At 39.5% G+C, this 7,550-nt stretch overlaps 1 pseudogene; it reads right to left on the reverse strand.

The window, feature by feature from the left end:
• Window positions 1–1,860: 1,860 nt before the first annotated feature.
• LOC132483646 (transcriptional enhancer factor TEF-1-like) lies at window positions 1,861–3,336 on the reverse strand (annotated as a pseudogene).
• Between the last annotated feature and the right edge of the window lie 4,214 nt (window positions 3,337–7,550).

A 7,550-nucleotide genomic window follows, 5' to 3' on the forward strand; every position in this document is an offset into this window, starting at 1 on the left:
GTGCCCCGGTCCGGGAAGATCCCACATGCCGCGGAGCGGCTGGGCCCGTAAGCCATGGTCGCTAAGCCTGCGCGTCCGGAGCCTGTGCTCCGCAACAGGAAAGGCCACAACAGTGAGAGGCCGGCGTACTGCAAAAAAAAAAAAAAAAGCCAGTCAAACTGGTTGTCTGACTTGAATGATTGTGTGACTGAAGTGATTAGTGGAAACAGCCTTAAACTCACATTCACCCCCAAACCTTGTCTTCTGAAAAACTGTCCTGTTTCTGTTTCTGTATAGTCTTGCTGTCTACATTAATGTTTCTCAACATTTTAGAGCACATACTTCCTGTAGAAAGCATATTCAAATACATGCCCTCTTTTAAAGTCTCTCAAATTCAAAACAATTTATTTAAAATCCCAAAAGACAAAAGGACTTTCAATTGTTTCTTCAAAATAAAGATACCTTTTCTTTATCTTTATGCATTAATGCCTATTTTACAGGAAGTTGTAAGTTCAGCAGGGGCTTTGAAACTTCACTTGTCCTGTTATCTCCATAAGCCCATTAGGGAAATTGTGTGCTAGTAAACATCTTTTAATAATAAAAACCTTCCATTTTCTAACATCTAATTCTTGTTAACTGTACATTGATACTTAACTTTATATACTGAACTCACTGGGTATTAATTCTATATTTACCAAACACCATCCACCACAGTTATCATTAGTGCAGACACAGTGGAAAGTAGGTTATGGCATTTATCAAATTGAGTCAGTAAAGTCTCATTTGTGGCTTCCCACTGTTTACACATTAAAAGCAATCTTTGTATAAAGATGATGGGACAAATCAAACCTAGACCTACACTGTAATTTGTTGTTTCGGGATATTTTTGTGGGGCAAAAAGGATCTACTTGAAATTCTTTTTTTAGTAAAACTATTAAGCAGTTGAAAGGACCAAAATTATTAACTAATTGAAAAGACTCAATATAATCACACATGAAAAAATATCATACAATGAGCATCTTTCAGTGATCCCTTAGCAACTTTACAGAAAAAAAAACTGAAATTTGATAGTGTCCATACAAGGAGACTAAATTTCAGCATCTTATGTTCCCTCCTATGAATCATGTGCATGTCCTAGGTGGGCTCCCACTCCCTTTTGCCCCATCCAAGAAATGTACCTGATGCTAAGTGTCCTTGAGGATTTTATTTATTTATTTTTTTTACAATACAATTTTATATTTTTAAAATATACTATATATGTTAAGGATAAGGGGTGAAGTTTTCTTCCTCTGTAATAGCTGTTTCAAGAGTTTAATGGATTAGGAGATTAGTTTTAACTTAGAGGAAAAAAAGTACAAATTTGTCTCATTAGGATATTTCTACCAAGCATTTTTTAAGGCTATATTTTAACGTTGGTTTCAGAAAGAAGGAAAAGTTTCATTTAAAAAATAATTTAGTGAATTATGATCTTTCATAACTTCCACCCTAATTTGTTACAAAGATAAGTCTAAAGATTCTTAGTTTTGTGTACTAATTTATATTTACATTTAAAGATCAATTTTACTTGTATCTTAAAACAAGAATTTTATGTTAAAAAAAACACTTAATACATTTGTATAAAGGCAGTAAATGTCCAATGGTAAATGCTCTGTCTTACTTTTTTTTTTCTACCACCACGAGAAACAGGTCTCTGCAAACAGAGACTTGGGTTCTTAAGGTTCAACTTTCTGAGGAACTGTGGGCTGTGGATCTGAATAACACACAGAAACAACTCGATTTCTCTTTTTACAACAGTACCAGAACTTCACAGCTACAATGAGTATGAACACATGAAAAAATGACTTCACTCAAAGAGGATTTAGAAAATATAAATAACCATGGCTAGTCATTTACAAGCCTGTAAATATGATGCTGTGCTCCATGTTCACTATTTGAAACTTCAAATACACAGGCCATGCACAGGAGAGTTTCTTGTATATCCCTGTTTGTTACCACCAATAAAACTGTGAAGTTTTCCAAAACACTGTTCATCATATATTTCTCTGGTAAGTGTTTGAGCTTGTGGATAAAATTGATCATATATTCACACATCGGGGACCGGTTTATTCGGTATAAAAATCGGCCATTCTCAAACCTTGCATATTCCGTCTCTACTTTTTCTACTACTTGCTTTCCAAAGAAGCAAACTTTGGTGGAACAGGTGACTGTCATATTCTCAGAATTCTCATACTTGACTGGTCATGCCATAAAAAGCCCCAGCATCATCTTGAACACTGCAGTTTAAATCAACCTAGAATTTTACGAGGAAGAAGGCATTTTGAAGGCCCTTTCCAAACAGTTCCTTTAAGCCACCTTTCTTTTCAGGAAATTTGTCATAAATCTGACGAATGTCCACTGATTAGAGCAATGGGTCACTGTAGGAATGGTTGGCATGCCCAATGTGCACGAATAGGTGTTTGTTGTACAAGTCTGGGTCTCGCTGCTGTTTGAGGAAACCTGAGAACTCCACCAGGCGGAGTTTGGTTGTGCCAATGGAGCGGCCCTTCCAGGCCGGGACCGAGGGAGCTGGGGCTGACGCAGGCTCAAACCCTGGAATGGGGTCTGTGACCGCTGGCTGGATGGGGTAGGCCTGCAGCACGAAGGGCTTGACGCCTTGTGAGGATCCAGGCTGTCCTGTTTGTATCATTCCCGGCCAGAACCCCGACGCCCCTGGGAGGGTGGGGCGTGGAATCCCTGGCAGCCCCAGCTTGCTGTGAATGGCAGTGGCTGATAAGATCTGGGCTGACGACATGGCGGCCATGTGCTGCAGGGCCTTATCCTTTGCAGTCTGATCCTTTAGCTTGGAATGAAAATCACAAGATTTCCTTCTGGCAAGAACCTGAATGTGACTAGACACCTTAATGGCGGCTTGAGTTTCTCGAACTTTCTTTCTTGCTAAGACCTGTATACAACAAGACACCTGTTTTCTGGTCCTCATCTTCCCGGTCATGGGTCTGATGTATCTGGCTATCAATTCATTCCTACCATACATCTTGCCTTCATCTGATAAGATGATTTTCCTCCTCCCACATGGTGGATACATAGCCAAGGCTTCCTGAAAGCTCTGCTCAATGTCGGGGCTCCAGACCCCTTCTGCATCATTGTCAATGGGTTTATCTGCAGAGTCACTCATCCTTTCCATGTTTTTGGCAGGGCTCTCACTGCCGCTCCAGCTGCTGGGCTCAATTTTGGCTGTTGGATTATCCAAGCCGAAGCCTGGAGCCTTTTCAAGAAAATAAACCGAAGGGAAGTTTTCCAGGGAGAGTCTCCTCCAGCGTTTGGTGGTAACTGCGACTCAGTCTTTTTTGGACACAATGTTTCTGCTGACGCCTGAAAATTTTCCACTTGAACGTTTAATGAAGCAGCGGCGGCAGCGGCAGAAACAGTGCTGCCGCAGCGCCCGGTGAGTCCGAAGCAAACTTCGGCGCCGCTTCCCCCGCCTTCAGCTCGGAGCCCGGCTCCCGGTCCCCGGGCTGGGCCACCCTCCCCCGCCCCCAGCACTGCTCTTGCCCCGGGGCCGGCTGGACGTACTGGGCTGCTGCCCACGGCTCCGGGCAAAGGTGGACGGGGTGGCGGGGGGGCTTCACTGCATGGACTGTCCCCAGACGCGGCCGCCCTGAGCCCGGGCCCTGCTGCGCGGACTGGCCCGCAAGGTGGAAGCGAGTCTGCAAAGTGTTTGGTGGGCGCCCGCAGCGGCAGCTGCAGAGGCTCGGCTCGGCTCCAGCCTCCTTGAGAATTTTAAAAGCAAAAAGAAAAAAAAAAAAAAGAATTTGATCTTCTCCCCATTCTCATATAAGTGAAGGCAGTCAAGACGGGTGCAGTTTGGAGGGGGAATATTGTACTAAAACAGGGATTACTAAGAAGGAAATAATATTGTTATAATTTATGTCGAGCGTTCTGCCTATGTTTTCCTCTAGGAGTTTTATGGTTTCTGTTCTTACATTTAGGTATGATATCATTTATATGTGGAATCTAAGAAATAAAACAAACTAGTGAATATAACAAAAAAGAAGCAGACTCACCGATATAGAGAACAAACTAGTGGTTTGTTCTCTATATCGGTGAGTCTGAGGGGAGAGGGAAGCTGAGAGGGACAAGATAGAGGTAGGGGATTAAAAGGTGCAAACTACTGTGTATAAAATAAGCTACAAGGACATATTGTACAATGAAGGGAATGTAGCCAATATTTTGTAAGAGCAATAAATATAATATAATCTTTAAAAATTGATCACTGTATTGTACATCTGTAACATAATATTGTACATAAACTATATTTTAAATTTTAAAAAAGTATACAGGATGATGTGTGTGGGTTATATGTAAATACTACAACATTCTATATAAGGGACTTGAGCATCCTTGAATTTTGGTATCTGAGTGGGCTCCTGGAACAAATCCCCAGGGATACAGAGGGACAACTGTACTTGGTCATAGTAAATCAAGGGGAAGGCATATTCACTCTATGTTAAGTACAAAATAAATAAATATCATTTAATCCTCACCAAAAATGGGGGGGATAATAATGGGTTAAAGACCATGAGTTCAGTATATATTAAATGAATTCAAGATAACTGTGAGACAGCTAACTACAGATGCTGAGTAACCTGTTACACACAGGAGTTGGAGGTTATGAACAGTGTTGACTTGGAAACACAAATTTCAGAGTCCTTATAGTCATTACTGTCCATGGAGGGCCCCTGTCAGAAAGCTGTTACGTATAGCTTAGAATCATAGTCTCCTTTGCAACAAGCTCAGTCCCATTAAAAAATCCTGATGTTAAAACATCCAATATGCCTAAGATATACCAACTTCTCTCTATCTCCCCATTCAAATCATTGATATCTCTCTACTAGTCTTCAGAAATAGCCCTCTATGCTTCTAATTTCTACTATTGCCTCCTTTTCTAAGCATAGCTTCATGGTCTCCAAAAGATATGTTTCCCCAAGAATGAGACCTTATAAATCACAAGTTTGATCCTGTCATCCTAAATGTTATACTTAAAAGGCATTGTTCATTGCTCATAGAGTAGTGCCCAGGCCCTGCACGTTCTGGCCCTAGCCGGTAGTCCCCACTTCATCTTGTTACTTCCTCCTTCTGTTCTCCATCAATGTTGCTTTCAGTGCTTTCCTTGCACCAGTCTCCTTCCCCTGCAGGGATTTCTGTATATCTTTCCTAGATGAGTCATTCCACTACCTTCCATAAAATATGACCCAACTATTTACAATAGTCAAGACATGGAAACAACCTAAATGTCCATTGACAGATGACTGCATAAAAAAGACATGGTACCATACACAAAAATAAGCTCAAAATGGATTAAAGACCTAAATATAAGGCCAGAAACTATCAAACTTTTAGAGGAAAACATAGGCAGAACACTCTATGACATAAATCACAGCAAGATCCTTTTGAACCTACCTCCTAGAGAAATGGAAATAAAAACAAAGATAAACAAATGGGACCTAATGAAACTTCAAAGCTTTTGCACAGCAAAGGAAACCATAAACAAGACCAAAAGACACCCCTCAGAATGGGAGAAAATATTTGCAAATGAAGCAACTGACAAAGGATTAATCTCCAAAATTTATAAGCAGCTCATGCAGCTCAATAGCAAAAAAACAAACAACCCAATCCAAAAATGGGCAGAAGACTTAAATAGGCATTTCTCCAAAGAAGATATACAGACTGCCAACAAACACATGAAAGAATGCTCAACATCATTAATCATTAGAGAAATGCAAATCAAAACTACAATGAGATATCATCTCACACCAGTCAGAATGGCCATCATCAAGAAATCTAGAAACAATAAATGCTGGAGAGGGTGTGGAGAAAAGGGAACACTCTTGCACTGCTGGTGGGAATGTGAATTGGTACAGCCACTATGGAGAACAGTATGGAGTTTCCTTAAAAAACTAAAAATAGAACTACCATATGACACAGCAATCCCACTACTAGGCATATACCCTGAGAAAACCATAATTCAAAAAGAGACATGTACCAAAATGTTCATTGCAGCTCTATTCACAATAGCCCAGAGATGGAAACAACCTAAGTGTCCATCATCGGATGAATGGATAAAGAAGATGTGGCACATATATACAATGGAATATTACTCAGCCAGAAAAAGAAACGAAATTGAGCTATTTGTAATGAGGTGGATGGACCTAGAGTCTGTCATACAGAGTGAAGTAAGTCAGAAAGAGAAAGGCAAATACCGTATGCTAACACATATATATGGAATTTAAGGGAAAAAATGTCATGAAGAACCTAGAGGTAAAACAGGAATAAAGACACAGACCTACTTGAGAAGGGACTTGAGGATATGGGGAGGGGGAAGGGTAAGCTGTGACAGAGCTAAAGAGAGGCATGGACATATATACACTACCAAATGTAAGGTAGATAGATAGTGGGAAGCAGCTGCATAGCACAGGGAGATCAGCTCGGTGGTTTGTGACCGCCTGGAAGGGTGGGATAGGGAGGGTGGGAGGGAGGGAGATGCAAGAGGGAAGGGATGTGGGAACAGATGTATATGTATGACTGATTCACTTTGTTATAAAGCAGAAACTAATAAAAAAAAGAAAATAAATAAAATAAAATGTAACCTCACTAAAAAAAAAAAAAAAAAAAAAAAAAAGACCTGGTATATATACAATGGAATATTACTCAGCCATAAAAAGAATGAAATGCCACTTCCAGCAACATGGATGCATCTAGAGATTATCATATTAAGTGAAGTAAGTCAGAAAGAGAAAGACAAACACCATATGATATCACTTACATGTGGAGTCTAAAATATGACACAAATGAAGTTATCTATGAAACAGAAACAGACTCACCGACATAGAGAACAGATTTGTGGTTGCCAAGGGAGGGGTGGGCTAGGGGAGGGTATGAGTGGGAATTTGTGGTTAGCAGATGCAAACTATTATATATACAATGGATAAACAACAAGGTCCTACTGTGTAACACAGGAAATTATATTCAATATCCTGTGATAAAACAAAATGGAAAAGAATATGAAAAAATGTATATATATTTATAACAATCATTTTGCTATATAGCAGAAATTAACACACTGTAAATCAACTATACTTCAATAAAATTAAAAAACAAACAAAATCCATAAAATATGGCCCAGTACAGTTTCACCAAGTCAATCATTTTGAGTTAACACACACATTCTCTAAAGTGCATTGCACAAAGGGAGAAAAAGGGAAGAGTAAATAAGAGGAAATCGTCAAATATGAATGAAAGAGTCTCAGTGTAGACACAAAATAAAACACTTTGAGAAGATATTTCTGATAGCCTGACAAGAAATTATTGTACTCAATTACATCTTTGGAGCACTAATTTTTTTCAATGGGGAAACAGCCAAGAAATAGTCTCTGGTCCTTTATTTTTGGCTCAATTATCCAGTTTTATTTATCTTTTAGTCTTTAAATTTTTAATTTTGGGGTTTTTTGTCATGCATAACATACTATTTTTCTTATTATACTTACTTGAAAAAGATATCTATTTCATCCAATTTA

The sequence above is a fragment of the Mesoplodon densirostris genome, chromosome 1, assembly GCF_025265405.1.
Source record: "Mesoplodon densirostris isolate mMesDen1 chromosome 1, mMesDen1 primary haplotype, whole genome shotgun sequence".
NCBI lineage: Eukaryota > Metazoa > Chordata > Mammalia > Artiodactyla > Ziphiidae > Mesoplodon > Mesoplodon densirostris.